The sequence below is a fragment of the Equus quagga genome, chromosome 4 (assembly GCF_021613505.1).
Source record: "Equus quagga isolate Etosha38 chromosome 4, UCLA_HA_Equagga_1.0, whole genome shotgun sequence".
NCBI lineage: Eukaryota > Metazoa > Chordata > Mammalia > Perissodactyla > Equidae > Equus > Equus quagga.
Window position 1 is genome coordinate 25,956,572 of NC_060270.1, and position 26,971 is coordinate 25,983,542.

Genomic DNA, 26,971 nt, shown 5'->3' on the forward strand with positions numbered 1-26,971 from the left:
TCCCCTTCCACGGCCTCTCTCCTTGATGGCTTTATGTTGCTTTTACTCTCCCTGACACCTAATTCCTACACACAGCCTCTGTGGAGTCTTGAATTTCACATATTCTTGATAGTCACTTTGGTTTTTCCCCTTGATTTAGTCCTAGAGACAAATCAATAGGTAACTATGACTCTCTCTCAAACAGTAACAGAAAAGGAAAAAAAAGAAAAAGGAAAGGGAGTTCTCTGTGGAGTAATACCTCACAGTTTATAGTAATGCCATGGCTGTGTATTTTTTTCTGAAGTACACGCCATAGAAGCTCGATTTGGTTCTGTACAAGCAGTCTCCACATCTGGAATAGACCGTGTATTCCGAAATCTACTTACAAGGTCAGTCATTTAAAAATCACAATGCCAGCACGCACAGAAGTGAGATTACTCGGGTCTATGAGGTTCTCAGGGCAGCCCACAAAAGTCTATCTAATCCTGAATGTTGCTGACCTGGCGCACTGGATGCGTTATTCAGCTACTCCCAATGACTCTGTACAGCCCTGATCGTGTGAGAGCGGGAGAGAGGTCACGCTGTGTTCCAACTCTGGTGCCAGGGACACAGCTCTGCCCTCCTCCCCACTTGGCTGGGCCAACAGCTAGGAGTAGGACTGTGCCAGGGAGGGGACTGGGGAGAAGGGCAGATCATCCTGGGCCCCAGCGCCAGAAATTGGATTCTCTGCCTCAGGACATCTTTCTACTCCTCTCACTCACAGGACCTCCGAGTAAGGAGTAAGAGTAGTAATAGTGACGTTTGTATAGTGCTTTATAGTTTACAAATAACATATTTTCATCCCTGATATCTCACTGGTCTCATTTGGTATTTACAACAACCCTCTTGAGTGAGTTATTGTTATAACTTTCACTTAACAGGCAAGAAAAACTGAGGTTCAGAAATGGAATGATTTTTCTAATGCCAGGGAGGGCGGGGGCGGTGGGTAGGGTGTGGAAAGAAGCTCGTCTGCCACCCGAGCACAGTGCTTCTAATGAGGTCTCCTCCACACCCGCTTGTCTATGTTTTATTTCTTTATGACACATGCACATAGTGTTTACTAGGTGCCAGGCACTGTTCTAAGAGTTCTACAAATATTAGTCCACTTAACATGGCTCAGTCTTAAGTCAAGTTTTGCCTTCTTTTCTTTTTTACTTTTAAACTCATGTCCCCATCACCATGGAATCATCTTGGCAATAGATGGTGACTTTAACAATGTCCCTCATGGCACATTTTTTAGGTTTTGACTACTCATCAGGTGATCTCTGACTCTCATATTTCCATTATCAGATGAGTTGCTTTCAAGAGTCAGATTCTTTGCCAAATAGTTTAAATACGATTTAAGCCTTTATATTCACCAATCCAGCAGGTCTTTCCACCATAGCCTTTCCTATTTTAAGACAAAATAAACTCTCTCTGATCAGAGCTGAAGTTTCAGCCGATGGAATATGTCTCTTAATGAAGCTTCTATTAAATATCTCATCAGAATCTGGCAGTTTTGTGTTTGTTAGCTTCTGGAGAGTGTGTGACCAGCCTAAGAGCGGAGTAGCCTAGCAGTTACAAGAATGGCTCTGAAAAGAAACCTCCTGGCTTTGAATTCTGGCTTTCCTTCTTTCTACTTTGTAATCTTGAGCAAGTTAATTACCCTATCTGTGCCCCAGTTTTCTCATCTGTAAAATGGGGGCAGCAGTAGCACCAACCTTGTAGTGTGGTTGTGAAGATCGTCCCATTCTACAGATGAGGAAACTGAAGCTCAAGAAGTAGTAAGAGCTTTTCCCGAGACTACACAATGCTATGCGCTGGAGCTGGGGTTTGAATTTAAAGTTGCCTGTTTCCAAAGCCCATACGCTACCAACTACAGGATAGATTCAAACCTTGGCCAGGGGGTCAACTAGATGTGCTATGTTGAGAACAATTCTGAGATTGCATTAGTGCCAAATGGGAACAAGTGTGGTCCATTAGCAGCAACTCCTGTGGGCACAGGAGGGGAGATGGAATGTTTACCATCACCACTCGTCACGTCCACTGATAGACCTGGATATCACTAGGAAGGGGACCCAGCCTGGGAGCCCCTTTAGGGCAAGTACCGTGTCTTATTGATATCTGTCACCCCACCAATTAGCACACTGCCTGGCCCAAAGTAGGGAGTAAATATGTGTTGAACTAGATTGAGTCGAGCTGTTAGAGATTTGCCCCCTGAGGATGGGGCCTCTACACTCTGGGTTGGGGCAGCTTCCTTTGGTGTGCCTTAAAAAGGCAAACTTCTAGTCCTAAATGGGACTTGGGGAGGTTCTAATGCCCAAATGTGAAGACCTCCTATGGCTTCCACCCTCTTTCAAGGGTAAATCTAGGATAAAAAAAGATACTAATATGATATATTGATTTTATTCTGGGTGAGTCATGACAATGAATCAACAGCCAGTTTATTCAACCTACCCTCTTTCTTTCTGCTAGGCCTATTTACTCTTCCTCCATTCCCAATTAGGAAGGCAAATGGATATTATCTTAAGGGTGGGAAGCAAAAAGGACTGATGGATGAGAGTTTAGAAATAACACCCTATCTTTGGAACACAATCAGTCTGGGACCATTGATTCTGTTTCATTTTTCCTTCCTAATTTAGAGAGTGGTGGAAGTTGAGAGTGTTCATTGTTTCATGAGAGTCTGCGTAAAGAGAGCATTTGACTTGGTTTCACATGCAAACTCTGCTCACCTACTTAAGTGTGAGACCTTGCTCTGGAGACCTTGCCATTGACAGGGTCATTCTTCGGATTGAAACCCAATCTAGTGCTCATCCCCAGAGAGAGGCACATGGTTACCCTCTTCTTCCTTTAATCTAACCTTGATTTAATCTTTCTTTAGCTTCTGCAGCATGCTTTTTGATGATGATGAAAGCTGCAAGTTGCAACAGATAACTCCTTGAATCCTCTTTTAGCTCTTAAAAAATTATTGGCCGCCTCCTTTGAGCCAGGTGCCATGCTAAATGCTTTTTATCTCATTTAGCTCTCATAACAACCTTGGGGAGGAGGAAGCATTACCCTATTGTGTAGATAAAGAAATCGTAGACTCCAAACGTTAAGTGATTTGCCAACGTTGCATAGCTCCCAAGTACTTACACCTCATTTATTCAATAAATGTTTGTTGAGCTCCTGCTCTCTGCCAGGCACTGGAATGCATTCTAGAAATACTGAAATGAATAAAAAGTAGCCCTGCACTCAAAAGTTCACAGTCCAAAGACAAATATGGATCTGAAACAGATTATGTAACCTGATGTGGTAAAGGAGTGATGGCTGCGTGGAAAGAGCATCGTGGGAGCACAGACAGCGGAGTGACCAGCCTGGGGGTCAGGAGGCGTCCTGGAGGAGATGACTCCTAAATGGATCTTGGATGACATGTAAGCATTGAGCTGGTGAAGGAGGGTTGAAAAGGGAAAGACTGCATCCTTGGCATTGGGAAGGGGCAGCAGGAGCAAAGGCATGGAGATAAGAAACAGCATTGTGAGTGTGAGATCCACGAAATTGAGTACTGTGGGAAAAGTGTAGGTGTGGAGATGCAGCTGGCGTGGTAGGCAGGGGCGAGGTCAAAGCAGTCCTTGTAGTTATGCTTTTCCGATGACCTACACTCTTCCCCTTGAAGCCTGTATCCTACGAATAAGGAGTCTGTGCCCTTGAACCTGTGCCCTGCCTTGGCCTGTGTCTAAAAATGGCCCAAAACAGTTACTCTTAGGCAAAAATTTAAATCAAGTAGTCTACTGGGAGGGAGAAAGATGGGTTGCTGCAACCCAGAGAATCATTTCTTCTCTGATAGGCTCCTGGGCTATCTCTTGGTGGAACAAGTATCTAACTGGATAAGAAATTGAAGAGCTAGGAACAAGAAATATAGTCAGTGTGTAACAGTGGGTGATTTCTCTGATGCCCACACCCCCACTGAATGGCTGTGATGCAGCAATTAACTTCAACCTCCTGAGTCCCCCTCTCCTGTCCCACTCTGGCTTTCTCTCTGTCTCCATTCTCCTACAAACTATCTATGCATCTCTGCCCTTTTCCTGTGTTTGTTTTTGCTATTCCTTCTTTGAATTTGTGTGGGATGCTTGTCATCACTGAGATGAACTGAACATGTGGCCTTGACCTCCAGAGTGGTGTTTACTAACTGAACTACAGTGCCATCAATTCAGCTGCTGAACGCCTGTCTGGGACCCAAGATTAAGAGAGAGGATGAGACGAAAGCTTCCAAGAAGGAAACAGGCATCTAGATCAGGGTTTCTCAAAGTATGGTCTGTAGACCACCGACATCAGAAGAGTTTGTGACAAGTGGAGATTAACGGGTTCCAACCCAGACCTACTGATTCAAATGTTTGGGGATATAGCCAAGAATTCTGTATTTTTAACAAGCCCCCATATTTAGCAAGGGAGATCCTTAAGCAATAATGTAAGAACATTTGCCTGGAAGAGGAATCACAAAATGGCAGCAGAGGGTCAAATTTACTTGCAGATATATTTAGTTTGGTCCTTACAGTGTTTTAGAAATGAGAACATTTTACTCAAAAATCTAGATTTCTGGCTTTTCTTGAAAAATTCTTAGAGAGGCAACCCTGAGCCCATATTCAGACAACAATCATCTGAAGACCACCATGTTTCACCCAGCATTCTCTGAGGCCCCAGAGCCCAGAGCCTCCCATGGTCTAACATCCCCACCCTTTGGCTTGGGCTCCTCCAGAACAGGTACCAGATTTTTGTCATCTGTGAGTCCTCAGTCCCTAAAACCAAGTTCAGAGAAGAGAGTGAATACATGTGTATTGAATGATGAATGGGCGTGACCCTGATCATAAGCTCCTTTTAGCTTTAATAACTGAACCATAAGTCAAAAAAAGCCCTGGTCCTGAGTACAGGAGACATGAGTCTCATCCTGATTCTGCTGCTGATACCTTTGGCCATATCTCCTCACTTAGCAGAGGTTAAGTTATCTTAACTATAAGAAGAGTTAGGAGGGGTCCAGCCCTGTGGCATAGTGGTTAAATTCAGTGTGCTCTGCTTCAGTGGCCCAGGGTTCGTGGGCCCGGATTCTGAGCGTGGACCTATACCACTCATCAGCCATGCTGTGGTGGTGACCCACATACAAAATAGAGGAAGATTGGCAACAGATATTAGCTCAGGGCCAATCTTCCTCAAGTAAAAAAGAGGAAAAAAAAGGAGTTATGAGGATGGATTTGACTCTTGTTCTTTCATCTCAAAAAGTGTATTTTCTCTAGGCTGCAGGTGGGCATTTGAGTTCCATTTTTAAATTGTATGTGGCAGAAGAGGCTATTGTGAAACTCAGTCCCAGTCAGCCTTTCTCTCTGAAGATCCACCCTCTCAAAGGCCATCTGTTGACTTGGCAATTTGGAATCTTAGTCTGACCTGAGGAGGGAGTCATATAGTCACAGAATGGTGGGTATTTATGGAGAGACACTGGGCTAACTCCTACAGGTAGGCCTCCTAGATGAAGTCCAAACACGTCAGCATAGTGCAAAAGGCTCTTCCCCCTCAGATCCCTGCCAGTTAACCCTGAGAATCTCTGCCTTCCCGTCAATAATAGTGCATTCCCTCCACTGCTCCCAAATGCCACTTTGTTTCTCCCTCTTCTGCCTTTGTACCTGCTGTTTGCTCTTCTTCACCCTACTCAGTCATCTAGTTAATTCCTACTGAGCCTTTAACACTCAATGGAAGGGAGCCCTCTGGGAAGTCGTTCTAGCCGCTGCCCCTGCGCCCCTTCTCCAGGCCTAACTTTTCACTCTCTCCCTCCTCAGTTGCTATACTTTGCCTTGTACATATCCCTGTCATCACATGTATCACAGTTCTCACTCCTTCATGTGCTGGTTCCCCCCTAGACTGTGATCTCCTTGAGGCCTGGGATCCAGGACACATCACAGAAGCACAACCAATGCATATTGAGTGAAGGCTGAGCCGCCCTAAACCCCAGATATGCTGAGATGAGTCTGTATATCAGAGAAGAGCTGACCATTACCCTTGTCCTCCCCACATTCCCCTTCCCCCACGGCCCATACTTCTGCATTTTGAGATACAGAATTCATTGCTGATCTCTAGAGTGACAGATGCTGTTTGCCATTGCCTGAGTTTCCTCTGTATAATATGGATTGTAGGGATTATGTGTAGGTCATTTTTTCGTGTAGCACTAAACAATAAGAGCATGGTGTAGGGCAATATTTTCTAAAATGTTATGAGGAATCCTTTAATCCCAATTTGGAGAATGTAAATAGACCCTGTATTAAAAATGTAATCTGGTCAAAAAAGTTTGGGAAAGCCTGAAAACTATATTTCCCTCTTAGAAAGACACAGTGCATATTAGCATATCAAAGGTTCAGAAGTGTGGTGATAAAGGACATGGTTTAATTTTGATTCACCCAGGACCTCCGAAGCACAATGCTGGGAATGGAACTTAGCACTGAATTAGAAGTCAGAAGACCTGAGTTCTCATTTCTCCTCTGCCACTGATGCAAATGTGTGATCTTGAACCAGACACTTCCCCTTTTGGAACCTCAAATTCCTCATTTGTAAATGGAAAGAATGGAAAATAAAAATCTAAAACGACATGGCTGGATTAGATTGTTTCTAAAGGCCCTTCTAATCCCCACTTTCTATCCCGCTGGAGCTGATGAACAGCTCCTGCTTTGCTGGGGCTAAAAGCTCCCACAATGGGTATTTAGCAATGTGGCCTCAGCTCTGCCCTGCCCCAGCCCGGGACCAGCTGGGCAGCAGTTTGGATGTTCTCTGAATGCAGCTGTTTCCCTACTAGATCAGAAGGGGGATGATTTGGCAGTTCTGAGCCGACAACTCCAGAACAGCCTTAAACGTTACAAGAATCAGCCGTCCACTTTTCCTCTCCTTGGCAAGGGCTCCTCCATGGCAAGAACCATTGCCCAGAATGTCCAAGAAACAATGGATTTGACAGTAAAACTCTGGGTTAAGGAAGAGCAGGTGGGTAGGAGAAATTAGATAGCGATCATCAGTCAGGACCATGAAAACCCCAAACACCCGCAGGGAGCCCAGAAACCTAAGAATGTGGTGAGGAGAGTGAGGCAAGCTCCCCTGGTCTTGAGAGAAAATTCGGCCAGGCCATGCCCTTCAAAGTGCCTGTGTGGAAAGGAAAGTACATCTGGCTCAAGTCAGATTTGGGAATCACGGTGTTCCCGTGGCCGGGGATCAGCCCGTTGGTATTTCCCGTTGATAGAGGCCCTATTAGCATGATGCCATGTTCAGAACAGAAAATCCGCACTCTCTGCTCTGAAAGACAGCCCCCAAATGGCCACTGTTGAAGGCCCACATTACACACAAGCAGGGTGGTGGTTCGCTCTGAATATCATCTCAGCAAAGTTAGAAATACCATTACTCAGAATAATCTGCAGCCAGGATTTTCTTCTTTTGTAAGTTACCACCACTCCAGGATCCTTCCTTCCTTCCTTTCCTCTGTCCCAAAACATTATCTACTGTCAAATGACAAAACTAGAACGATTTATTCAGGGGAAAACAATCTATGGATCGGGGGAGTTCTGTGCCTCCTACATACTTTTCCCGAGGGATTTTTGGGACAAGAGCGAGTTTTATAGAGGGTTAGAAGAGGAATAGGGCATGTGGAACAGGGCATGCTTGGTTGGCTAGGAGGTTGGGGATGTCCTTATAAGACTTTGTTGTTAGTGCATCCAGGTGCAGAAGTGGGTGGCCAGCTCCTTCTTCCTAGTCTGTCGCAGTCCGGAGGACACCACTGAAACCTGTCCACCATGGGTGACGCTGGTGAATAGCTTTCAGCATCACAGCAACACTCAGCTACCGCGGTGGGAACCACCAACAGAGTGTGGTTCCCTGAATGGGGAAAGGAACTCAGGCCGCTGCGGTGAAAGCCGAATCTTAAACGACCAGGTCAACAGGGTTGCTAGCAGGTCCTACTCTCTAGGGTGAGGTCAGCTAACTAAAGCCTAGTTGGAGGATTGCGATTGGTGGTAAGTTGCCTTGACAGGGAGTCATTTCCCACAAGTGCAGGCTGCCTTAGGTGTAGATTTGTGACGTGGGCCGGGCCACTGGGGCAGCCCCTGTTTTGTGGGTCCTGATATACGAATTCACTTTGTTGCTACGTCTCAGGCCTTGCAGTGGACACCATGGTAGGTCATGGAGCCCGAGTGGATGTATATAGTGCAACGCTTATAGGGGTTGGGCTCAAAAGTTAATGTTAAAGCAAAAATCAAGTATTGTCAGAATTAGCCTTGAAAATGTTTTAAATCACCCCCAAGGGTGGTGAAATGGTCACACTCCAAGAAGCACAAGGACAGCTGAGAGACCTGGGTTTTAACTGAGGGATTATGTCATTCATCCTACTCTTCTCCAGGCCATTGACTCAGCCTGAGGAATGGTACGATTTAGATTGCTATTTCTCTCTCAGAATTTTGTTTTGTTTAGTTCTGTTTTGGCTAAAGTTGAATTTGTGTAAGCTAAATATGTATATGACACCCATTCAGCGTAATACATAGAAAAATTATCTACATTCCTCCTGCTAACGGAGGTTACCCCCCGAGTGAGAACTGGGATTGGGGGCGCTAGAATGAAGAGGGTCAAAGAGGACTGTAGGCTTCTCTGTAATTTTTTTTTTTAAACTTTTTTTTTTAAAGATTGGCACCTGAGCTAACAACTGTTGCCGATCTTTTTTTTTTTCCTGCTTTTTCTCCCCAAATCCCCCTGGTACATAGTTGAATATTTTAGTTGTGGGTCCTTCTACTTGTGGCACGTGGGGTGCCACCTCAGCACGACCTGCCGAGCTGTGCCATGTCCACACCCAGGATCTGACCCAGTGAAACCCTGGGCCGCTGAAGCAGAGCTCGTGAACTTAACCACTTGGCCCCAGGGCTGGGCCCCTCTGTAATGTTTTTATTTTTATTTAACACAGAAAATGCATTCATATTTTTCTTGTGTAACATGAAAGGTCCCTAACTACAAGTTGCTCACTATCAGTGGGACACAGTCATGAAAATAAATGATGAGACAGTATCTTAAGTGCTGTAATAGCAGTGTGCTATGGGAGGCCATAGGGCAGGGGAACAATTAATTTTTCCCTGCTACTTAATCTTATCCCTGTCCTGTTTGTTCTGTGCTCAGGGAAACATGGTTGAAGCCTTGCTTATCCTGGTTCAGGGTGACCTAGATAAGGCTTGGGCAGTTTGGCTTGTCTTGCAGTTCCCTCTGATGCCCCAGGGAAGAGCAGCTCTTATGTTATGCACTGCTAGGTGACACCATAGACACCAGCATGGGCATCTGCGTGAGTTTGCCAATCTGTCACATTTAGTCTGCTATCATAAGGATCTTGCTGAGGGTGAGAGGGGACCTTGGATCTCTGCAGTATGTTGGCCCACGGGTAGACTCACTCTTGGCAATGCCTTTCCCTCCTCTTTGTCTTTGGTGAGGTCGAGTGGACAAGAATTATTGTTCCCACATTATAGACTTGGAAACAAAGGCACAGGAATCAGAAGCAGAGATGAAAACCCCACGCTGGATTGCCCCCCAGCCCAAGGCCCCATCCATCCAACTGCCCTTCATGCTCTCACTGACCGCTTCCAAAGGCAGTTATAAATGAATGCAGAATGCAGAATCATGAATCCATTGTAACAGAACCACAAGAAGCCCATTGGATGCACGTTCAGATCATTTTCTTGACATGGTGAGACATAGAGCCATAGTATGAGCCCTGTCCCAGGCCTAGTGGGATAACTCGACAGCTTTTTTCCTGGGAATGAGGTCCCTCTCAGCTAAAGGTTGTGCTTGGCATAGTAAAAATTGCAGGCTCTAGACTGAGATGGAATCCACCATGTTTTATCCATGAGACACTGGACAGGTTACTTGACCTCTCTGAACCTCAGCTCTTGATCTCATTACCAAACCAGGTTCGTTTTGCCTGCCACATGGTTATGCCAATCATCAAGATGACTAGTTTGCAAAGAGAAAGGGTTTAATCATGAGGCAGCCAAGCAAGAAGACGGCAGAACCAATCTCAAATTCTCCTCCCTAAAAAATGGGGGTTAGGGCTGTTTATGGGATAACAGGTGGGGCAGTCTGAAGCATGGGAGTAGGTGATTGGAGGAGAGGAGAAGTGAGGTAATTGCTGATCTGCGCAAGTGCAGTCAAGCTTTATGGCTCTTCATAGGAGCATGTTCACAAAATGGCGGTGGTACCATAGTCTGAGGGTGGAGTTTTTGGCTCTTTGATGTCAAAGGATTACCTATGGGTCATTCTTGCAGGCCCAGTTAATGAGTCAGTGGTCTTAACCAGCCTGAACTGGACAAGAAATCAACTCTCAGTTTCTGAAAAACTTAAGCATCTGTTACCATGGTGATCCAAGCATCAGAGATGTTATCTATAGGATGAGTTTTAGTAATGCATCTTCTAACTGCTTTTGCAAACTGACAGCTAACTGAGCATAGTTAAAGCAAGTTGGCCCCTGGTTTCAATCTTTCAAATGGGAAAAACACCACCTGCCTCACTGGATGACTGAGAGGAAGGAATAGAAGCCAAATGCCTGTTCCAAAGCAGGCACTCAGCATATACCAGTCCACACCCGTTCTTTGGGTCTTTCCTGGGGTTACTGGCTGCACAAACATCTAGGAGGACCTGCCTAGTTTGGTGAGTGAGCCTAGTGAGGAACAATAAAACCCACAAGTCATTTAGAACATTAATGTCTGCACCCATTAAAGGGATCTTCACTCAAAAGTGTCTCTTTCCAGGCTTAATTTGGGCCTGCGAGAACATTTGAAAAAAGAAGAAAAGAAAGAAAGAAAAAAAATCTTCAGGGTATAATTTTTATTGTTTTTTTCCATGAAGAGAAATTGAGATCGGTTAGCTGGGGCTGTAGACATCCTGAACTCATCTTTCCTTTGGATACATCTCGAGAAAGGATGTGATGTTTCTGTCGGTGTTTGACGGTGGCAATGACTGAGTCGTGTGGTTTTCCACAGACTTTCTCCTGGATGAAGGTGTTTGATGATGGAGGACCTTGGTCATCAAAGTTTTCAGGCCTCTGGCTCAGCAACAAAACAAGATGAAGGTGCATGGCAGCATTCATATTAAATGGTTTTCCTCTAGGATTAATTCTGGAGCTCGCTATCCCTGAAGATCTTTATTTTTAGATTGGCTAAAGTCTTGGTTGCCATAACAGAATTCAGTTAAAGTTGGCTGAAGGGAGAGTGGAGAATTTTATGCATATGTATTTTAAAAACGATTAAAGAAGGCAACTTAGGTGATATAAACAAACTTTAACACTTCATGAAGCAGACAATCTCCATTCCCAAGGGTCCAGAGAACTGCAAAATGGGGAAGAAGGCAGGAAGCTTTTATAGGATAAAGAATAAAGAACAAAGAAGAGAAAAAGAGAAAATATCTGATTGGCTGGGGCCACACACTCAAACATGTTTGGGGTGAGAAGGAACAAGGAAATAAGTATAGAGCCCAGAGATGGCTTGACGTTTGGGGGTTGGCTAACTGGATATTCTGCATTTCTGGTCAAGTGGAGCATTTACAGGGACATGAAAGTTATCTAAATATCAGTTTGCTGACATGGCACCCCAAGCAGGAGTGGCTCCATTTTGGGCCTAGAAATTTATTTCAACATGTATACGCATATTCTATATATATGTTCATGTATAGGTACATGCAAATTTACGTATATGTATATTCTTTTATGTATAAGGATATGTATATGGCTATCTCATGGAATCTGAAGACCAAGAATACAATAAAGCTGCAGGAAAGAGCCAGAACAGCGAAGTGCAAAGCCATTGGGACATCTCCCTCCATGTCTTTTGGGCTCTTCTCTCCACCCCTGCCTCTGCCCTGGTGCAATATGGCTGTTAATCACTCTCCTGAGAGAGGTTGATGGTTATGGTTCAAACCAGTTCTTAGACTGGGCTGATTAGATCACATATCTCAATTCTTGGCTTGGGTAAGGTGTCCATCCTAGGCCAATGAGTTATTACAGCCAGGGAAAATGAGATACACAGTGCAGACATGGATGCTGGAGCTGACCACTGTGAACAAAGAAGATACATTCATTATAATTTATGACCAAGAACTGGAGACCCAATTTAGACTGGGTATTGACACTGCATAAAGAAAACAAAAATGAGCAAATATAACCAAAATGACCTCAATCATGACTGAGAATGATAAACAAAACAAGGGTCTGGCTTCTGGATGGGTTTAGATGGAGAAAAAGAAGCAGGGCTTGACGGGAGTAAAGAAGATGGGGCAAAGAGAATTCTTGAGTGTGAACAGCTGGATGTTGAGGAGAAGGATGGTGTCATTAAAAGAGAGAAGGGAGAGAGAAAGGGCAGCCAAGGCAACTGTCTTACTCCCCAAAACAGAACCTTTCCTGATGACTCCCACCTAAGCATTTTGTAATCCCTCTCCTTTCAACACCCTGATTCTAAACAGGGCCCATGCCTCTGGTCTCCCACATTCCTGCCTAATTAAAGAAAAGTGTTTTTTAAAAAAATAACTAGTGATCACAAAAATAACAGCTTCCACTTATTAAGAGTCTACTACACCTCAGCTGTTTTGCATAGTTTATGTCTAATTCTTTTTTTTTTGCTGAGGAATTTCAGCCCTGAGCTAACATCTGTTGCCAATCAACCTTTTTTTTTGCTTGAGGAAGATTAGCCCTGAGCTAGTATCTATGCCAATCTTCCTCCACTTTATTTGTGGGTCACTGCCACAGCATAGCTGATGAGTGGTGTAGGTCCATGCCCTGGGTCCGAACCTGCAAACCCGGGCCGCCAAAGCAGAGAGTGCCAAACTTAACCACTGTGCCACAGGGCCGGGCCCAGTTTATCTCTAATTGTTACAAATTTGGGAGGCAAACATTGCTATCCCAAGTTTATAAACCCGGGAAATGAGTCTCGGGGTGATAAAGTAACTTGCCCAAAGTCACAAAGCTACTGGGCACAGAGCACAGAGTCAGACCCAGGTCTGCTGATTGCTGCCAGTGTCCTTTATGGGGGATAAGGAGCTATGTCAGTTTCCTGTTGCTGTTATAACAAATTACCATACACTTAGTGCCTATAACAATGTGAATCTATCATCTTAGAGTTCTGAAGTCAGAAGTCCTAAAGTCAAGGGGTTGGTAGGACTACATACTTTCCAGAGGCTCCAGGGGAGAATGTGCTTCCTTGCCTTTTCCAGCTTTCATAGACCATCTGCATTCCTTGGCTCATGGTCTCTTCCTCTATCTTCAAAGCCAGCAGCACAGAGTCTTCAAATCTCTGTCTGACTCTGCTTCCACCCTCACATCTCTCCTCACTCTGATCCTCCTGCCTGCCTCTTATAGGTGTCACCAACTAATCGCTCAGAGGAACTCAAGGATGGGTTTGGAAACATTTAACTATTTAAGAGATGCAATCACCAACCACCTGGACCAGACCAAGCCCCACCATAAGAGCAGCAACACCTATGACCTTTGCCTTATTTTTAATGCTAAGATCACTCCAGGAGGAGCTTACGCCTTATTCCTGTAACGTGCAGTGTGTGTGGAAGCATGTTTTCCAACTGAGCCTGCACAAGTGAATACCCACCTCTCCCTTTTGAATATTCATTCCCCATCGGAAATAAAAGGTCCCTGCTTCCCTTTGTTTGGGGACGCCATGACTTTGGAAATGATTCTGCTTGGGCTCCTGTTTGCTGCAAATATACCCTACTTTGTGTGACAACTACTTCTGGTGCAGAGTCTGATTTAATTCGCTGGGAGAGAACCCACTTTGGTTTCAGTAATATAAGTACCCTTGTAATTATATTGGGCCCAACTGATAATCCAGAATAATCTCCCCATCTCAAGCTCCTTAACTTAATCACATCTGCAAAGTCTCTTTTGCCATGTCAGGTAACATATTTCACAGGTTCCAGGATTAGGACGTGGACACCTTTGGGGACCATTATTCTGCTTCCCACATGAACCACATCCGTCTCATTGACCACTGTATTCCCAGCACCTGGCACTGTGCTTGTTGCATATAAAGCACTCAGGAAATATCTTTTAAATTGTTGAGTTAGGAATAGTAAACTAGATTAACTTCAAATATTATCCTTTCCTTTTGTTTTTATTTTAATTTTAGATTTTGGTTAATCTGTCTTAAGACAGGATAGGACCAGAGGGACCAACTCTGTGGCTGAGCGATCTTTTCCTCCAATCAGCCCCAAATGTAAAAATGGACAGCCCTTGACACCAGTGTCTGTCATTTAAGGTTGAGTGTAGCTCTGGGTTGTAAAAAACTCTTCAGAGTGCAGACTGACTACCTGTGACCTACAGTGGTGAGGCCTTCAAAACTCTAAGCTAAAAATAAACCATGAACAGGGCTGGTGCCCTGGTCTAGTGGTTAAGTTCAGTGTGTTCTGCATTGGTGGTCCCGGTTCAGTTCCCGAGCACGGAACTACACCATGCTGTGGCAGTGTCCCACACACAAAATAGAGGAAAACTGGCACAGATGTTAGCTCAGGGCAAATCTTCCTCAAGCACAAAGAGGAAGATTGGCAATGGATATTAGCTCAGGCTGAATCTTCCTCACCAAAAATAAAAATAAAAAATAAACCATGAACAAACGACTCAATTAAAAAATGGGCCAAAGACCTGAGTAGACATTTCTCCAAAGAAGATAGACAAATGGCCAATAAACATATTAAAAAATGCTCAACATCATCAGCCATCAGGAAATACAAATCAAAACCACAATGAGATCCACTTCACATCCATTAGAATGGTTATGATAAAAAAAGAAAAAAGGAAAATAACAAGTGTTGGTGAAGATGTGGAGAAATTGGAACCCTCATATATTGCTGGTGGGGAATGCAAAATAGTACAGGCGCTGTGGAAAACAGTTTGGTGATTCCTCAGAAAGTTAAACATAGAATTACCATATAACCCAGTAATTCCACTCCTAAGTATATACTGAAAAGAATTGGAATCAAGGACCCCAGCAGATGTTTGTATGCCAATGTTCACAGCAGCGTTATTCACGATAGCCAAAGGGTGGAAACACCCAAATGTCCATTAACAGATGAATGGATAAACAGAAGGTGATATATACATACAATCGAATATTGTACAGCCATAAAAAGGAATGAAGTTCTGACACATGCCTCAACATGGATGAACTTTGAAAACATTATGCTAAATGACAAGCCAGACACAAAAAGGACAAATCTTGTATGACTCCACTTATATGAAATAACTAGAATAGGCAACTTCAGAGAGACAGAAAGTAGATCAGAGGTTACCAGGGCCTAGGGCAAGTGGGGGTGGGAAGTCGTTGCTTAATGGTTACAGAATTTATTTTGGCGTTGATTAAAAACTTTGGAAAAAGATAGTGGTCATGGTTGCACAATAATGTCACTGTACTTAATACCACTGAATTGTACATGTAAAAATGGTCAGAATGACAAAAGTGAGGTTATATATATTTTACCACAGTTTTTTAAAATAGTAAAAGATAAATAAATGAATAAACCATGAACCTTCTTGCCAGGGAAAGAAGAGCTTTCGGTGAATCAACACTGCCACAGTGTGAAAAGCTCAGGGCCTGTGAATCCCAAGATTCATGAAAGACAAAATGTTTAATTATAGGGCCTTGGTGGAGACAAATATCCTGAGGCCTTTGTAGTGTAACAGAGGGAGTAGCTAAACTAGTTTTATCAAATCTTATCAGCCCTAGGGGAAGACCTGGGACTGATACATGTGAAATTGTTTCACAATATACTGATTTCCCGTTTTAAACAAAACAGGAAAACAAGCTTTGGGAGGTGTTATGTCTTCCATTTGGCTGGATTTAAGATGAGTGGGAACAGAGTGTACTGGTGACGATAGGACAGATTAGAAAGTGCAAAGGAGAGACTTTTTTTTTGAAATTAGCCCTGAGTTAACTGCTGCCAATCCTCCTCTTTTTGCTGAGCAAGACTGGCCCTGAGTTAACATCCGTGCCCATCTTCCTCTACTTTATATGTGGGACGCCTACCACAGCATGGCATGCCAAGTGGTACAGTGTCCGCACCCGGGATCCGAACTGGTGAACCCCAGGCCGCCAATGCAGAATGTGTGCACTTAACCGCTGTGCCACCAGGCCAGCTGCTCCAGCAGGACTTTTTATGTGAAGGAAAAGGAATCTAAATAAGTAAAATGATTCCCTAAACTTGTACGCTATATGAAGTGTCTTTTGTAATAAAATAAAAATTACTCTGGGCGGGGAGGGTTCTGGTAATGGGAGACGTCTAAATGTCTCTCTTGGATCATTTAGCACTGAGCTGCCAGGACGAAAGAGGCTGGATGGAATGAGCTTTGCATGGACTCTAGGATTAAGAGCCCTCATGTAGAGAAACTGAGGCGGGGCTAAGTCAATCGGGCACAGTGTACCTGTGACCCTGGCAAGTCTGGAGCTAGGGAACCCATCCCTAGTCCGACGTTACAGTACCAAGGAAATATTTCAAGTGAGGTTTGGTTGTCTGTGGGGGGTGCAGGAGGGGAGAAGGGCAACTTAACACAAGACACACGTAAAGCCTGCTTTTTCTGATTCTAGGAAGCAGGTCCAGGGTGTCTGTAAAGCCATAGCCTACTGCGGTGACCCTGTGTTTGTCATCGCCCTGAATTACACCTGGGCTGTACGCACAAGGCTGACTGATGGCTCCTGTGGAGCCTGGAGCCTTTGGCATCTCCCTCACCTAGAAACAGTCAAGTCAAAGCTCTCGGCTTTGCTAAGCTGAGTGATAACTGACGGCACTTTATTTGATGAGGTGTGTTCTGGAAACCAGGGAGAAAGTGCTGCTTTGCAAACCCGAAGTCAACAGTGACGCTTCTCCAAGGACTGTGCAGGAAATCCCCAAGCCAGTTGCTCTGTCCTGGGTAAGTGCCTGTCTTTTGAGCTTCTCTGTGAGCTCAGAGGGGAAAATTCCAATGAGAAACCGAAAGACTCTCGCTGAGGTAAAAGCATTCTCCAAGAGCTGGAGCGAAACTCTTCATGTCCCAAGGCTGGCACCCTGCCCCTATTCTAGCCAGTTTATCACATCCTGAGCTCCTGCTGCAGCCCTCACAACCCAGCCTCAGGGGCTAGGAGGAGGTTAAAGTGCTGCCCTGAGGGTTATGGCCTTGGGCACCTGGCTCACACCCTGGTCTTGGTCACAAATAGGATCCTGGATTCACATACAGTCTTTTCTAGCGTCCAAGATGCTCCCAAAAGGCGGGGCTCGGGGATAGATCAATTCTAGAAGGGATTGGCCTTTGAGAACAGGCATCATAAAGCGAGGGTGTCTTGCTCATTTTTCTTCAAACATTCAAGAAATATTCTTTAAGGGGCCCGGCCCCGTGGCCGAGTGGTTAAGTTTGCGCGCTATGCTTTGGCGGCCCGGGGTTTCGCCAGTTCAGATCCTGGGTGCGGACATGGCACCACTTGTCAGGCCACACTGAGGCAGTGTCCCGCATAGCACAGCCAGGACCTACAACTAGAATATACAACTATGTACTAGGGGGCTTTGGGGAGGAGAAGAAGAAGAGAAGGAGGAGCAGGAGGAGGAGGAGGGGGAGGGGGAGAAGAAGAAGAAGAGAAGATTGGCAACAGATGTTACCTCAGGGGCCAATCTTTAAAAAAAAGAAAAGAAATATTCATTGAGTGCTTACTATGGGCTACTATGTGGCAGGAAATTTTCTCGTCTCTGCGACATATCAGTAAACCAAAGAGGCCGAAATCTCTGCTGTGTAGAGCTTACATTCTAGTGGGAAGGGATGAGCCCCGTGAAAACGTTTGCAACTTTGTTTCTGCTTGTCCTGCTCCTGTCATCTCCTCCAGAGGTAACCTGGGAAAAACCAGGAGATGAGACTCGTCATGCACTTATTTTGAGCTAACTTGAGAAGTCATTGATAGAGAAGGGCTTTTCTGGATTTGAGATTACCCACGGGTTTTAGTAGTCTGGCGTCTGTTTTTCACTGCTTGCTGTTCACATTGACTGAACAGCATTGTCACACTGAGACTATGACACAAATTCCATTTTGACTGAAGAGCTTAGGGTTTGAGGCATAATATGGCCAACACTTTACAAGCCTATGGGTCCACCAACACTCCCAGACTTTTCTGATCACCCTCCCTGCATTTGCAAAGCTGAACCAAGAAATTAGCTCTGAATGGGATCTTCCTTCGACACCCACAAACCTCATCCTTGTGACATAAACAATGGCCAAAGCCCAGCCTGAGAGTCTGGCTACTCAGTCCAGAGTGAAGACACAGACCTTAGGGAGCAGAGGTTAGTTAATCTCTAAATTCTTTCTTCAATAATTGTTTATTAAGCACGAACTCTGTGCCAAACACTGTCTAGGTATTAGGGACATAAGGGTGACTTAAAATGGATTCTATCCTCATAGAACTGACATGCTACTGAGGGCGGGGGAAGGAAGAAAACAAGAAACAATTCGCATCGATGTCTTCTACAAATATGGCTTTTCAAATTCTGATGTGCACTCCTGAAAGGGGAGTTTCTCAGTTAATGGGAGTGAAAAGGCATTAACCAAGATAAAAACAACCTTCACTTAATTAAATATGAAGAAATGACAGTGTGTTGCTATTTTAAAACCTTGAGGCAATGAAATAGTGATGAGAAATAATTTTGTTGATTGAATTGAAGGATATTTTTAGGAATATTATTCAGTGTTGTGAGGTAGAATTCTGACACTTAGCGGCAGGAACGTAAACAGTAAATCCCTTCTCGAGTGTGACGTGTATCTAAAGCCTTTAAAATAATGCTTCTAACTCAGTAATTCCTCATTTAAAACTCTATCTCTTTTTCCTAAGGATATTTTTTATTTTATTTTATTATTACTAATTTTTTTTGTGAGAAAGATTGGCCCTGAGCTAACATCCATTGCCAATCTTCCTCTTTTCGTTGAGGAAGATTCGCTCTAAGCTAACATTTGTGCCCATCTTCCTCTGCTGTGTATATGAGATGCCACCACAGCATGGCTTGATGAGCAGTGTGTAGGTCCGTGCCAGGGACCCAAACCCACAAACCCTGGGCCACTGAAGCGCAGTGCAGGAACTTAACCACTACATCCATGGGCCAGCCCCCTAAAAATGTGTCTTAATAAACTAATTGTTGATGTGCATAAATTTTTTTCACTTTTAGAAAAATTAGGCCTTTTCTTTTGAGATAATTGTAGATTCACATGCAATTTTAAGAAAAAATGCAGAGAGATCCCATGCACCCTTTACCCAGTTGCCCTCAATGGTAACGTCTTGAAACTATGGCACAATATCACAACCAGGATGTTGACGTCAACATCAACATCATCTACAGGGCTTGTTCAGATATCCCCAGTTCTACTTGGACTCATTTGAGCAGGTTTGTGTGTGTGTGTATGTGTGTGTGTGTGAATCTAGTTCTGCAGTTTTGTCACATGTGTAGGTTCATGTATCCACAACCATAGTCAAGACACAGAACAATTCCATAACCACAAACATACACTATTTTCCCCTTTTATAAACACATCTACTTCCCAATGTCGTAAATATTTAGCTATAAGGATGTGTCTTGCAGTAATCTTTTTTTTTCTTTTTGGTGAGGAAGATTGTCCTTGAGCTAACATTGTGCCAATCTTTCTCTACTTTATATCTGGGATGTTGCCACAGTGTGACTTGATGAGCGGTGTGTGGGTCCGCGCCTAGGATTCAAACCCGCAACCCCAGGAAGCCAAAGTGGAGCGCATGAACTTAATCACTACACCACTGGCCAGCCCCACAGTAATCTTTTTAATAGTTAAAAAACATGAAATAATCTCAATATTCACTAATAGAATATTGATTACACTAGTTAACATATCTCCATCAAATAAAATAAGTACCATGTAACCCTTAAGTAAGTTTTGTAGCAGGTTACCCAGTGACTTAGAAAGATATCTATACTATATTAAGTGGAAATAATCTTTCAAGTGTATTTTTATTTTCTTCTTTTTACTTGTTCAACTTGAAAGTTCTATTCATCATGCATTACTTAAAAATTTTTTTTTATTGTGGTAAAATAAACATAACATAGAATTTACCATTTTTAAGTGTACAGGTCAGTGGCGTTAAGCACATTCACATTGTTGTGCAACCATCACCACCATCCATCTCTAGGACTTTTCATCACCCCATACAGAAACTCTGTACCCATTCAATAACAACTCTCCATTGCTGCCTTCCCCAGCCCCTGGTAACCACTGTTCTACTTTCTGTCTCTATGAATCTGACTTCTCTAGGTACCTCATATAAATAGAATCATACCATATTGTCCTTTCGTGACCAGCTTAGCACAATGTCCTCAAGGTTCAGCCGTGTTGGAGCATGTTTGTGATGCCACTTTAATTAGTGATCCCACTAAATGCAAAGCCACTTAGAACAAGCCTCATATTTGTGAGACGTTTGCATGTTTGTAACCATGAATTACAAAGCCAAAGGTGAGCCTGGAGGACCAAGACTGAAGCAATTTTGGGGGCTGAGTTTCAGGGGAGTGACATGGCAGAAGGCAGGTTAGTTTAGGCTGGAGAAATTACATATGTGAGGACTGGAAAGTGGAGACCCACACAGCACATGTAGTGACAAGAAGCCAATTCACCAGGGTAACCTCAACACCTGAGCAGGGCATTATTGAGAAAAACAGAGTTAGATGATGTTATGGCCTGAAGGTTTGTGTCCCCCAAAATTCATATGTTGAAATCCTAATGCCCAATGTGATGGTAGCAGGAGGTGGGGCTTTAGGAGGTGCTGGGGTCCTGGGGGTGGAGCCCTCATGGATGGGACTAGTGCTCTTATAAACGAGACCCCAGAGAAATCCTTCATCCTTCGCCATGTGAGGACACAAAGAGAAGTCTGTGAACCAGAAGAGGGCCCTCGGCCAACCATGCTGGCACATGATCTCAGACTTCCAGCCTCCAGAACTATGAGAAATAAATTTCTGTTGTTTAGAAGCTGCCCAGCCTGTGGTATTTTGCTACAGTTGCCTGAACGGACTAAGACAAAAGATAAAGGCAAAGACTGAGAGGCCAAAAGTACATATAAATATTTCAACATAAAAAGTGACGCAATTTCAAGCCAGAGGGAATTGAAGCTGAGATGGGACATGTTCAAACTGATGTTCAGAGAATGAGGCACTGCTGATTGGCGTAGTTCGGAGAGCAGGGGGCTGGGGCAGGCGTGCAGAGGAGGCACAGCCTTTCAAGTTGGGTTCAGACGTGCGCGAACTTGCCCTAGGAGGCTGCTTGATGCACCCGCCCTGTCTCCTGCCAATCAGGACTTGCTGTGTAAATTGCATGCCTATTTGACAGAAGGAAACTGAATGCAACTGAGGAAACTGTCCAGAAAACAGGCAGACGGCAGTTGGCGGAGGTCAGGATGAAGTATCATTTGGAGGGCTGACCTGGAGGCGGGGCAGAGAGATCCGTTTCTCAAGACGTTTGTCTGGAGTTCAGGGGCTCCCAGGTTTCACTCTGGCCTGAACCAAAAGATAGAGGCTGGAGAATTCAGGAGAACCTTGCTTCCTGGCGGTCCTTGCAGGGGGTGGGAGCACAGGCCGGCCCAGGAGAAATGTTCACCTACCTGGTGAGTCAGCTGTGAGCATCGACTGGCATCAGGAGGCTGGGGTGGGAGATCAGCCACCCTGTCTTGCTTTGGGTCTTTGATATCTTCTTCACTGTTGTGCAGAATCACACAGTAAAGGAGTCGAAGGAGCTGAATACAGACAAGAGGAATGGCTGGTTTTTAAAAGAGCCATGTGGGGACAATGAAGAGCCACCAAAATTGGGGCCAGTAGGAAGCTGTCCTTTTGTTTTATCCCAGCAAGCACAAGGATATAACTCTGGGCCAGGGGAATAGCTATAGAAATGGATAGAAAAGGGCAGACCCGTGAAGTGAGGCGAAGGGGAAAAAAAATCACAAGATTAACAAAAATATCTCAGAGGGTGAAGGCCTCTTCACCCTGAGGTGGAGGAAGCCACCTTGGGCCAACTTCCCACCTACAGAAAATGACTGCTTACATTTTTGAGGGCTACCTTCATATTAGGTGTTCTGATTGCTTTAAATCCAAGTCCTTTAATCCCCATCCAGAGTCCCATGGACATTATAGGCCAGTTTAGAGATGATGCAACCGAGGTTGAGCAGCTGCCTGAGGTCGCAGATGGCGAGCGGTGGCACCCGGATCAGAGCGCAGGCACGCTGCTCCGACGCTGGCATGTCAGCCATCAAGCAGTTCAACTTTCTCTTCAGTCTGAGCATTTCCAGAGCCCAACAGCCCTGTGGACTTCTGTTCCCATGACCCTTCATCTGTGGACTGAGTGAACACAGAGTCTGGAGGACGGAGCAAAGTATTTCTCTGTTCCTGTGCAGTTTCCTCTTGGATGGGTAGGCAACTCTTCCTTGTCCTCCATCCTTCTTTTTCTACCCTTCTCCCCATGTCCACCCTCAGGAGCCCGCCCAGCTGCATCCTCCCCCGACCCTCTGCGTCCAGGCCAGCAGGGCCCAGCGATCCCTGGTGTCTGAAACTACCAAGTCCCTGTGTCCTGATCCTCACATTCTTAAGAGCAGAAGGGCCGTTTAAAAGACAAGCCTCTGTCTTGCTAATATTGATTACCTTGGTTAGAAGCAAACTAAATAAGGACCCAAATGATCTGAAACCGGGGCTCTCCAAGCTGAAAATGAAAGCACTAGGTACACCAAAGAAGTACACCATTATTTAAGGTAAGATGACGAGTTCAGGTCCCTGGTCGGCTTGGAGGAGGATTATGAACTCTTCTTCGCCATCAGTAGCCTTAGGTTTCACGTCACTGGTGCTGGGAAGCCAGATTTCCAATAGATCCAAAATGGGTAGCAAATGCTTCCAGTGGGTCCGGGGCCATTCAACACCTGGTATGCGTGTGCTCGATGTTTCGCAAGCTGTTTCTTTAAGATTCTTACAGAAGGGGACATGTTTTTCTGCTGAAATCCTTCTCCTCCCAGCAGGAATGAGAATGGAAGGAGCAAGTGGATGAGACAGAGACAGAGGACCCCAAACGGCTGTACCTCACCCTGCTAGCTGAAACTCGAATCCTCAAAATCTCCTTATGTTCAGCAGAAATTCCTTTCCTATGGATCAAGTCTGCACTTTGAAACCCACAGAGAAGGGACCATCTCTTTCCAATGACAACCCTTAGGCATCTGTTCTACAGGAGAAAAATCCCTATTTCCTTTATACATATGTTCATTCTAGGATGCCAGTTTCCAGGCCCCCATCATCCTGATCATTCTGCTCTGATTCACTCAAGCTTGCCAATATACTTTTTAAAATATGGCAGTAGGAATTGAAAGTGTTTTTCTCTCGGGAAAGAGTAGTTATGCTGCATATATAATGTCTGAACAAGGCAGAGGGAAAGAGAAATGATTTTTAAGTGATTTTAAGGAAGTGAGCTTGTAGATTGGCAAGATGGTACTGAGGATGGCATTGGTGGTGTTGAAAACCTGGGCATAGTGCTTCAGATGTAAGATGACTTGGGGTTGGCTATGTTTCCTAGTGGGAAACAGGAAATACAGACCTGGAGAGAGAGTAAGAGATTAGGACCCAAGGTATAGTCTGGAAAGTCTTCAGCCTAGATGTAGACGGTGGTAGCTAACCCATTGAGGAAGGGAGAAACTCCCCTTTGTGGAGTGCCAGGATGACCGGGCTGTGCCAGATGTTTTTCTGGTGTTAATATCTAATCTTCACAATTTTGTATGGTAGAAATTACTGCCCTCATGAGGAGGATGAGGCCAATAAAGGTTAAGTAACTTGCCGAGCGCCACCCAAACACTAAGTGAAATGGCTGGGATTCCAACTCAGGTGAGTTCTCAGGGAGTGTGACGAAAGCCTCAAGAACGTGTTCCCAAACCAGTGGTGTCAACTGTGAATCACTGAGGAGCACTGGCACGTAAAGGTTTCCCAGGCGGTCTGTAGCCTGAGTGCAGATTTAGTGTTTATGAAATAAAGTCTACAGTTTGCTGGGAGGTCGGGTAGCCCAGAACTTAGTGGTTAGGGACACGGGCTTTAGAGAGACCTGGCTTCAAACTGTAGCTTTGCCCCTTGCTTGTTGCGTGTTCATGAGAAAATGTCTCCACCTTTCTACCCTTAGTTTCTTTGTCGATGACATGTTAATGATAGCAACTTTGTGGCATTGTTACAAGGACTGAATGAGATCATGTTTGTAGTGGGTCTATTCATATGTCTATGTGAGTAAAATGTATGTAAAGCATATTTATATATGAGGAGTGCTTAAGTAATAAGCATTCCACAAAGGTTAGCTATTTCTTCCTGTGTAAATTATTCATTTGTCCCTGGCACTTGACATCAAGCCTCTTTTTAAAATGGAGAATGAGTATGGTGGATTGTAATGTGTCACCTTGGCTAGGTTCCGTTACTTTTCCCAAAATTCTTTTCCCTGTGTGTTTCAGGTTAGACTGGTCCATGAGACATTCTTGTGGGAGACTGTGGGCTGAAGTGAGGCAACGGCCATTTTGTAGCTCTCGCACATTGTCATTTATTTGCTGGCTCACCTTACTGGTGTGAGGCAGCAGCCAGGCCTACAACTGCCCTCATCTTCCCCCGGCTCCTCCTCCAGCATCTCTGGCTTCTGGGCCAGGCACGTGTGTTTAGCAATCTGATGAAGGGTCCCAGCTTCTGCGGGACGTCAGTACCGTGAAAGTCAGAGGCAACAGGAATGACACAATTTCATTGCATCCTAGTGCGCCAGTTTGTGCTTGCTTTCTTCCCACTTCAGATGCAGCTTCTCTTCCCAACTGCCTGCCTCTGACTATAAATACCTCCTAGTTAGGGTTGCCAGATTTAGCAAATAAAAATACAGGATGCTCAGTCAAATGAAAGTGTCAGATAAATAATTTCCTGGTGTGTGTTCATCTGGAATTCAAATTTGACGGGGCATCCTGTTTTTTGGGTTTTGTTTGCTAATTCTGGCAACCCTAAGAGTGGGAGAGTAAGTGACTAGAGAAAGGTGAGATTGCTGGGCAGAACCCAGTTGAGGATAGTGACTGTGAGGGTAACGACACCAATAATACCCAGCTGAGTACTTTTCTTCAGCAGGGCTCAGCTGCCCCGGTGCAAGCAAGGCCTGGATAATCGGGTTCCTCCAGAGTTGGGGTTTTACCAGGTGGATGCTGGTAAGCAGCACGAGAGAGTTTACGGCAGTGGTTTGCAAAATTGCATTTGCAACAGCGTCACATAGAGGACTCATTAGCACACAGATTGTAGGGCCCCATCCCTAGAGTTTTTGAATTTATTGGTCCAGGGCTGGGGGGTAGCAAGAATGTGCAATTTCTAATGAGTGCAGCTGATCCAAGGACCACATTTTGAGACCCACTGGAGTAGGCTGAAATGAGGGACCATGGGACCTAATGTAGAGAAGGGGGGGAGTCAGGATGGAGGAGGCTGATGGCACAGAGGGGATGAGAAAGGCAGTCCACGTCCCTTGCCTTCACGGTGAGCGGATGTGGTGCCGCCTTCCCAGGCGTAGGTTGTTCTGCCCCTTCAATCTTTTCTCTCCTCTGTAGTAATTTTGGACTATGTAACACCCCGGTCCTTCCTCTAATACTGGCATCTGCTTCCCTTTTCATGGGGGAAGTTTTTGAGAACTCTGGTGTCATGACACTGGTGTCCAGTCTGATCCATGAGAAGCTGGGCATTAAAGCAAACGCACTGACGGGGGCGACATCGCCACGAGGGTGCAGAGGTGATGGTAACAAGGCCCTGACTGGCAATAACTGCTCTGTGGAAAGCTTCCAAGTTAACTAGTTTTTCTTCCCTCTGAGAAGGAGTTTAGGCGTTAGGAAATGGCAAAGAAGGAAAGCAGGGGGAAAGGAGAAAAGCAGCCAAGATCTTGGGTCCAGGTGAAGCTTTCCATTGCCCAGCCCTTTCTTGATTTTTAGTTAAGTCATAGAATAACACATTTTACCCAATTCTCCATGGAATATGGCCTTAAATGGAAAGGATCTTGACTTCATTAAGTGTGTACAATATGTCAGATGCTGAACTGGGTACTTTACATGTGAAATAGATATGCAAAATGTTCCATTTATTTTTATGAGTATAATTTTTTCTTTATATTTTTATGTATCTTACAAATTTTCTACAAGTATGATTTTCTTTTATTTTTAACCTTTTATTTTAAAATAACCTCAAATGTACAGAAGAGTTGCAAAGATAGTACAGACAAATCCCATATATTCCCTTTACTGAGACATCTCACATAACCATGGTACATTTGTCAAAACTAAGAAGCTAACATTGGTTAATTGACTAAATTATTATTCACTAACCTACAGACTGTGTTCAGATTTCACCAGTTTCCCCTTTAATATTCTTTTTGTGTTCCAAGATCCAATCGAGAATAACACACAGCCTTTAGTGAATTTCTTTTATATGTAATTAAAAAAAAAACCTTATGGGGGCTGGCACTGGGGCCTAGTGGTGTGCTCCATTTCAGTGGCCTGGGTTCAGTTTCCAGGCGCAGACCTATACCACTCGTTGGTGATCATGCTTTGGCGGCAACCCACATACAAAATAGAGGAAGATTGGCACAGATGTTCACTCAGGGTGAATCTTCCTCAGGAAAAAAAAATGGAAAAAAAACACCCTTTAAAAATAGCATAAGCTTTCTCCCATCATACCAGTACATTCCTTGCAGTTTCAGGAAGAGAATAAAGAGGAAAGTATTTGCTGACCATGGAGTACAGGAGACAGATGGGGATAGACATTTCTCTTTGGTAGCTCCAGAAAGGAGGTGGGAGAAAATAACTACTTTTAAATAACTGTCATAAAGAATCCTCATAAAGACTAATAACGTGGAAAAATATTTATGACCATAATGTTGGGTGAGAAAAAGAGAATAACGACTTTTGGTTTCAAGATG

General features: G+C 44.4%; 2 long non-coding RNA genes across 2 annotated transcripts; both read left to right on the forward strand.

Moving 5' to 3' along the window:
• Positions 1-635: 635 nt before the first annotated feature.
• On the forward strand, positions 636-6,598 carry LOC124237737 (uncharacterized). The gene is made up of 3 exons (XR_006888107.1): positions 636-758; positions 3,274-3,410; positions 6,421-6,598. It is a non-coding gene; the product is annotated as an uncharacterized LOC124237737 (long non-coding RNA).
• Positions 6,599-21,422: 14,824 nt separating this feature from the next.
• Positions 21,423-26,087, forward strand: LOC124238491 (uncharacterized). The gene is made up of 3 exons (XR_006888320.1): positions 21,423-21,644; positions 22,149-22,442; positions 23,040-26,087. It is a non-coding gene; the product is annotated as an uncharacterized LOC124238491 (long non-coding RNA).
• The last annotated feature ends 884 nt before the right edge of the window (positions 26,088-26,971 follow it).